This window comes from Equus quagga, chromosome 15 (genome assembly GCF_021613505.1).
Source record: "Equus quagga isolate Etosha38 chromosome 15, UCLA_HA_Equagga_1.0, whole genome shotgun sequence".
In the NCBI taxonomy this organism is placed as follows: domain Eukaryota; kingdom Metazoa; phylum Chordata; class Mammalia; order Perissodactyla; family Equidae; genus Equus; species Equus quagga.
Genome location: NC_060281.1, coordinates 13,376,218 through 13,384,330, shown reverse-complemented (window position 1 = coordinate 13,384,330; position 8,113 = coordinate 13,376,218). Strand labels below are relative to the sequence as shown.

The 8,113-nt window shown below is 48.1% G+C and overlaps 2 long non-coding RNA genes across 3 annotated transcripts; one reads left to right on the top strand and one right to left on the bottom strand.

The window, feature by feature from the left end:
* Positions 1 to 1,306: 1,306 nt before the first annotated feature.
* Positions 1,307 to 6,725, top strand: LOC124225987 (uncharacterized). 2 transcript variants are annotated; one of them, XR_006885176.1, is made up of 4 exons: positions 1,307 to 3,651; positions 3,877 to 4,686; positions 5,507 to 5,634; positions 6,538 to 6,725. It is a non-coding gene; the product is annotated as an uncharacterized LOC124225987 (long non-coding RNA). The 2 variants fall into 2 exon arrangements; XR_006885177.1 differs by having other exon boundaries at positions 1,315 to 4,326; positions 4,510 to 4,686.
* Positions 4,616 to 6,861, bottom strand: LOC124225988 (uncharacterized). Its single transcript, XR_006885178.1, has 2 exons — positions 6,724 to 6,861; positions 4,616 to 4,950 (listed from the first exon to the last, which is right to left on the bottom strand). It is a non-coding gene; the product is annotated as an uncharacterized LOC124225988 (long non-coding RNA).
* Positions 6,862 to 8,113: the final 1,252 nt, after the last annotated feature.

Here is an 8,113-nt window from a genome sequence, read left to right as displayed (position 1 = left end):
CTTTAGAAGGCATGTCACCTGGGCAGGTGACATGCTTGTTTGCAATCTAAACAGCTTGGGACCTATTCTCTTGTTTTCCTTCATCTAGGTTAACTGCCAGTTCTTCTGACCCGATTCACTGAGTAGGGAGAAAAGGGGGACTGTGGAGGGACTGGTATGCAAGCAGGGCCACCTCAAGCCGCATTAGACCGATGATGTTATGCAAAGTGGAAAAAGTGCACCCCTCGTGGATGAATTAGAAAAGGATGTCCCTCTGGGAGGGTCAGGAGCAGGGCTAGGAGAGCAGGTGGCACATGTGCAGCCCTGGCCCCACTCCACATGGCACCCTGCACAGTGAGCACCCGCCCCGCCCCTGGGGAGGCCAAGCTCTGTCTCCCACACTGTGTCGTACCTGTCACCGGAGACAGAGGTTCATACATGGAAACCTTGGGAATCAGGCACAATACTGGGGAGCCCCAAACTCTGAGAGGTCCTAAACTTTCTTACAGCAAAATTAGAATTTTGATACAACACATGGTCAGAAACAAAGGCAATCTATTCTGTAGGAATGAGGGCAAAGTAGTTTAGAAATCATCTAAGGGAGGAAAAGCCAAAATGGACAGCTAGGACAGGCGGTACCCAGTTGCCTGTGTGTGTGGTCAGAGGAGCCTATTCATTTAGAGACTTAGGACCGAGGTGATGAGGGGGACGCAGAGATACACAAGAGAGCTGCGCTTGGCGAGTGAGGCAGACCTCCGAATGCCTCCTGTTTCAAACACCAACCGCCCCAGGCCTCTGATCAGGAGATGCCACTCCCCAGAGCAGATCATGGTGTGCTGTGTCACTCCTGTGAACTGGCTTTGATGACCCCGGAGGAACAGCCTTGTTAACCTCCTTCCTGGTTGGGCAAGGTGTCATCCTGCCAAAGGGATGGACAAGAGATTCTAAAGTCAGAAAACTCTCACCAAGTGCAGATTACAGGTTATGGATGGAGACCCTGAAGCAGAGTCGGGCCAGCCCCTAACAACTGCAGGGCCTGGGGCGAGAGCATGAATGGAGGCCCACACTTCTAACGTCTATTTAAATAAAACTTGCTTGAGCCTTGTATTTGGATAAATATATCCTCATAGCAACAAAATTGGGGAAAAAAGTGAAATTTATGTTTTTTTATGATGTCAAATTGGCAAAAAATTTTAAATGACTATTCCATTATCATTGCACACTTGTGGGTGTTCGATTAATGAGCTGATATGCTAAAACTTTTTATTTTTTCTCCCCAAAGCCCCAGCACCCAATTGTATACCCCAGTCGTAGGTCCTTCTACTTCTTCTACGTGGGACACCACCTCAGCATGGCGTGTAGGCCCACACCCAGGATCCAAGCTGGAGAACCCTGGGCCGCTGAAGCGGAGCGTGAAAACTTAACCACTCGGCCACGGGGCTGGCCTCAAGGGCTGATATGTCTAAATGAGCAATACAATAAAGACACAATTCATGTATGGTTATATATTTATCCATAAAATTAATCTTCCTGGTTTTCATTTCAGCAAAACCACTAATTATGTTGTTATAATCAATATTTTCACATCATTTGCGTCCTATTAAAAGTAATGCACACTAGATGACCTTTCTCGAATCTTTGGGTTTTTTTAAATTTTCAATGTGGAGAAATTTTGCTCTGCAGAGGCAGCAGCAATTGAAATTGTCAATAAAATTCTTAAAGCAATACTTTGATTTGGAAATGGATCATGAGTTTTATATACCAACATTGTAATTGGGTTGCATCTGATATATTCATGATCACAGACACTGTTACAAATGTTTTAATTTCATCCTATAAATCACTATCATTTATTTCATGATTTTCAAAATCTCTTAAAACAATATTTAAAAATATACAGATGCACATAGTGTTGTAAAGAGTTGATATCAGGCTTCACACATATTGTTGGTGCACCTGCATACATCTGCATTCAAGTGTACCGTGAACTGTTGTGGATATTGTGCTAATTCACGAGTAATTCCAGAACCATCCGTTGGAACATGAAGAGAAACCAGAGACTGTTGCAGGCAGGCCACTTGGAGAGGAGGATGGCACAGCTACGTCATCTTCCCTCTCTCCCAGGAGCTTCTACCACCAGCATCTTCCTCGCTCTCCGAGGCAGCGTCAGATCTGAGGTCAGCAGTGGCACACTCTACAAACCTTTGCAGCTTTGGGCGTGGTTACCTTCTGCTTGGAGAACACGGGGCAAAAGATGTAGGGGATACCTTGGGGCCTGGAGGGTGTCAGTCACCTGCAGATGTTCAGCATTGGGGGTTACACTGAGCCCGTGCCATGTGACAGAGGGCCTTCTAAAGTGATGGGCCCAGGAGCCCACCCGCCCAGGGTGATGGCCAGTACTGCACTGCTTGCTAAATAACCATATAAATATTACTGTAGTGGATTGAATGGTGGTCCCCGAACAGATATACCCACATCCTAGTCCCTAGAACCCGTGAATGTGACCTTATTTTTGCAGATGTGTTAAATTAGGGGTCTCGAGATAAGATCATTCTGGATTATCTAGGTAGGCCCTAAATACAATAATGTGTCCTTCTAAGAGACAAATAGAAGAGAGACAGAGGGAGAAGGGGAGAAGGCTGCATGAACGTGGAGGCAGAGACTGGAGCGATGCATGCAGCCCCAAGCCAAGGAATGCCCACAGCCACTGGAAGCTGCTAGAGGCGGGGAAGGATACTCCCCAGAGCCTTCAGGGGAGCACCGAGCTGCCAACACCTTGCTTTCAGACTCCTGGTCCCTAGAGCTGCAAGAGAATAAATTTCTGTTGTGTTAAGTTACCAAATTTGCGGTAATTCGTCATGGCAGCCCTAGGAGATGAGGGCTAAGTACAATTTCCCACAATGTCCAGCATTTGTCGGGGCTGATTGTGTACCAGGCACTCTGCTGAGCCCTCTCTACAAGCATCATCTCACTTAAGCCTCACAAGGCACTGTTCTCACCCTCACTTTACAGAGGAGCGGAGAGAGGTTCTAAAAGGCAGGAAGCTGGCCCGAGGCCACGTGGCCAGGAAGCTGGGATCTGAACCCAGGTCCGTCTGCTGCAAAGATCTTAGAGCACCCGGAAGCCTCCTCGCCTGGTGACACAGCCGGCTGTAAGATGGATTTACCCTGTGCTTGGTGGCTTCTAGCTGAATGTCACCTCCTCTTTGTCCCCCTACTTAAAAGAGGCCCACATCTTTTAGCACTCTCTGCTCTAACCCTCGGCAATTTACCACCACCTCAGAAGTGAGATATAAATTACAACAGACCATTCTTCGAACTCAACCGATCATGGGAACACTGTTTGCTGTTACAAAGAAACATTCTAGGCATACACAATCACGCCTAGTTCTTTGCATCTATTTAGCCTCGGGGTCATTCGGGTTTATTCGCACACATTGCCAAGATGAATCAGAAATCTGGAGAAACCATTTGTTCTTGGAGAAGGACAGCAGTCAGGAGGGTTTTTTGTTAGTTTCTTTTTGTTGATTTTGAATTTGTATGAAGACTATGTCCCGGTCCCAGGAGAAAACAGACAGAAAAGTTTGTTTTCTTAAGACTTAAAATATATTCTCTGAGCTCACTAAGCCATCAGAACATGCCACCGGGCTCTGACGATGGCGTGATTTAGGGAGTAAGCATTTCTTTCCGCTCTATGTTTGCCCTGTCTTTTGGGGACTAGAAGAGATTGTTGTCCATCTGCTGACAAGCCCCAAAACTGTGTGTGTGTGTGTGTGTGTGTGTGAGTGTGAGTGTGTGTGTGGTGTGGCTGGGGGAAGGGGGTCTGGATGAGGTGGTTACTTTTATGTTGTTACCCTTCATTTATTTTCTTTCAAACAAAAGCTACCCCATTTCACAGGTGGAAACACTGAGTCCTGGTGGATGGAAACGATGTTCTCCAAGGTAACTCAACCAGACAGACTTAACTACAAATGCCATGCTGTCCTCTCAAGAAACCATTCCATTTAGTGAAAACGAGACCGGTTATGCAATGAGTTTGAGGCTAATTTTAAAGCAAGTCATGTGTCCTTCCCGTTGCTCTGACCCAAATACGAGACAGGGACTCAAAGTTGCACACAAAGAATACCCAAAACAATCAGGACACTCGACATGAGCCATCTGGTTGATGACGGGAATGCAAGCGTCATTTTTCAGCCACCGCAAGGCTCCGGCACTGGGGACTCGTTCAGCGTTCCAGTTAGGACACCGCCCGGAGACTGTGCCAGAGACCGGCCCCAGGTCGCTAGTTCTGTCTGCAGCCAGATTTCTAGAGCAGTAAAGAGAAGCTAACCTAACCTCTCTCACAAAGGTGGCTTTGTGCTGTGCTGACCAACAGCAGTTAATAGGGATTTGAAGCCAGGGCCGGGGGCTTTCTCCTGAGGGCTGACGGGAGGGGAAGGACAGAGTCCTTAAGAGCGCAGACAGAAGGTGTGGCCTGATGCAATGAAAGTCTACGCTGATCCCGCCTTTCTGAACCCCTTCTCCTGTCCAGGTCTGCAGCGCGCCGTCACTGGGCCCGGGCCCTAGGGCTTCCCTCTTCTCTCACGTCTCTCAACCAAAACCCGCTCCCGGGAAAGAAGACGAGAAATTCATCCGCATCAAGGAGAACGGACAAATTTATCTTCCTGGGAGTGTCCCGGAAAAATAATGGGTCTCTGGGCAGTTTCAGGTATCCGAGAAGTCAGGTCGGAGGGGTGGGATCTGCTCTGGGGGCAGGGAGTGTTGGGGGGCCTGGGGCGGGAAAGTCGGGGGAAGGCAGGACGGGCATTTTCAGAAAGGCAGGCAGAAGTCATCAGAAGAGTCCAGGGGCCGGCCGGTGGCGCAGCTGTTAAGTGCGCACGTTCCGCTTCTCAGCGGCCAGGGGTTCGCAGGTTCGGAGCCCGGGTTTGGAGACAGCGCTGCTTGGCAAGCCATGCTGTGGTAGGCGCCCCGCCTATAAAGCAGAGAAAGATGGGCACGGATGTTAGCTCAGGGCCAGGCTTCCCCAGCAAAAAGAGGAGAACTGGCAGTAGTTAGCTCAGGGCTAATCTTCCTCGGGGGCGGGGAATAAAAGAAAGGAGTCCAGGGCCCGGCCCCGGGTGGAGTGGCTAAGTTTGGGCGCTTTGCTTCAGCGGCCCAGGGGTTCCCGGGTTGGAATCCTGGGCGGAGACATGGCACTGCTCATCAGGCCACGCTGAGATGGTGTCCCACATGCCACAACTAGAAGGACCCACAACTAAAAATATACAAGTATGTGCTGGGAGGCTTTGGGAGAAAAAGGAAAAATAAAATCTTTTTAAAAAAAAAAAAAAGAGAGAGAGAGAGTCCAGCAGCAGATGAAGGAGCTAAGGAGGCAGAGAGCAGAAAACCTTGAAGTCTAAACTCCCTTTGGGAGTTACCCGCTTTTCCTTAAAGTAAAAGATTCAAGAAAACCGAGTGTGTATATAAAGCTCACTCTATACTTTCATTCATTCATCCATTCCAATGAAATGGTATTTCCTGTGTTCCAGATACCAGAGAGAGAGCCAGGAAGAAGATATGTGAGATCTATGCATGGAACCACGGAACTTTCTGTCTGGCTAGCAGGGGAGGCTAACAAACAGAACTTCATGTGGATGTTTTGAAACAAGAAAGCAGGGTAAGGAGATAAGGGAGCGATGGAGCCCGAAGGCAGCTGAGGGGCCCACAGTGTCTGGCTGAGCTGGTGAGGAAGGGCATCCTTTGTAGGGTTGCCAGGTCTAGCAAAGAAGAACACGGGGCACCTAGTCACATTTGAGTTTCAGATAAACAGTGAATACTCTCTCAGGATAAGTGTGCCCCGTGCAATATTTGGGACATACATGTAACTAAAAATTGCCATTTGTCTGAAATTCAAATGTAACTGGGTGTCCTGCATTTTATCTTGCACCTCTACTGCCCTGGGGCCCCCAGGAACGAGGTGGGGAGAGAAACAGTCAGCCCAAAGATTGCCAGGCAGAAATGGGCTTGGCTCTTGTTCCAGTGTGGCTGGAATAGAGGGAGGCAGGGAGACGATGGTAGAGATGACCCCACAGAGGCAGGCCCGCTAGGAAGAGTTTGCGTTTTATCCCGATCAGTAGAATTTTAGGGAACACCCTCACACTGCAATTCTTCATTTCCATGAATATTCCAGTTTAGTATTGTGTTTCCCGAAGCAGGTGCCACTGACCTTGCTTTAAGGCCAGACTTTAGAATGGGAGACTAGGTGTCCCTGCCCTGGGTGTCTCACCTAAATTTACCTGACCTCCCCTCTCTCTTTTCACCCCATTCACTATTGTCTGCAGTTTTCCTAGTGCTAGACAGTCATCGGACCATAAGAAATGAACTTAAAATGCTACTGGGAGAAGAGATTTAGGGACTCAAATTCTCACTAGTGTGTAGATGACTATTAGAAAGTGTTTTGAAAGTGAGGAAGGGAAGAGCATATAGCACAGGTCAAGGAAAGGTGGGAAAAGAATAAAAAAGGGAAATTTGAGGGCGCTAATGCCAAGCTTGACCAATTTGCCTTGCTGTGACCCTGAAGCTGAGCGTTGGCTGAGCAGAACTGCAAACCAGTTTTCCCCACTCTCAGTGTGGAGATGACCAAGAGTCTGTCGTGGAAGAGAGATTCAGAGCCAGGCCGGCTGCGAACTGATACTGCCAGATGGCAGAGCCGTCAAAATATTTAGCTGTGAAGCCCACACTGTGTTCGGGAAGAGGCTGAACTCACCTTCCTGCCGCAGACCCTGGTGGGCTCCCGTCTGTGGGTGCCGCCTGCCTCCTCAGCCGGCCGCTTCGGTGACTCACTGAGTGGCTCACTGAGTGACTCACTGAGTGACTCAGGCTGGGCTCCGGTGGTTCATCCCTGGCAGGGATTTATCCAGCTGAACCAGCTTCCTCTCCCGCCTTCTAGTAAAAGATATCCTGTGTCGAAAACGGAGTCTTGACTGTACTTCTGTGAGAACGGCCCTACCTTGCTTCCGGGGAATGTGGGGTTTTCTGGACCCAATAACACACAGAAAAGCAATATTGCTCTCCATGTTATAGAGGGGAAACATTGTGAGAAGACGGGCTTGCCCAGGTTCCGAGTGCTGGCGGGTGCACTTGAACGCCCGAGTCTTTTCTATCACACTGAGGGTGGTGAGTCCATTTGAAGATTCCTTAATGACGTGTGCAAGATTGCATAACTACTTGCTGCCCTCTGAAACCGAAACGTTCTTTTTCTATAAAATCATGGTTTAGAAACCAAGAGCAGAATCTACAAGGGAGAAGTTGTTTCCCCCCATGTTTTGAAAAACATTCATTTCAGATAATGAATCCCTGGGCGATGGACTGGTTGATTCTTTCAAAAGAATTTAATGACCCCTCCATTATACAAATAAGAAACGTTTATTGCAGAAACTTTGGAAAAGTTAGAAAAAAACAAAGGGGAAAATAAAAATCACCCGTCATTCTCCTAGTTAGATATAATTGTTGTTATTTTGATGTGTGGCCAGCCCTGGTGGTCTGGGTTAAGATGTGGCGCTCTCACTGCACGGACCAGGTTTGTCTCCCATCAGGGACCACACCACCCATCAGTCGTTGTCACACTGCGGCAGCTGCGTGTTGCTGAAAGCTCTGCCACCGGGATTTCAAATACCAGCAGGGTCACCCATGGTGGACAGGCTTCAGTAGAGCTTCCAGACTCCGACAGACTAGGAAGAAGGAGCTGGCCACGCACTTCCAAAAATTTTGACCATGAAAACCCTGTGAATAGCAGCAGAGCATTGTCTGATGCAGTGCCGGAAGGTGAGAGGATGGCGCAGAAACACCCGGCAGGGTTCCGCTCTGCTGTACGCAGGGCCGCTAGGAGTCGGAATCCATTCCACGGCACAAATGACAAAAATTTTAATATGTATCCTTCCTTTTTTCATACACGTGACCATATTTTAACAAATTGGAAAAAATGTGCTATAAACTGATGAATGATACTTCCATGAGCGTTTTCTCACATCAATTTCTTTCCAAGCGTCTTTGATCCATAGCACACCCTCTATCCTACGGATGATGTATTTAATTTACTCCACCTATTGAGACTTTTAGGCTGTTACCATTTTTTTTTATTATAAACACCACCACAA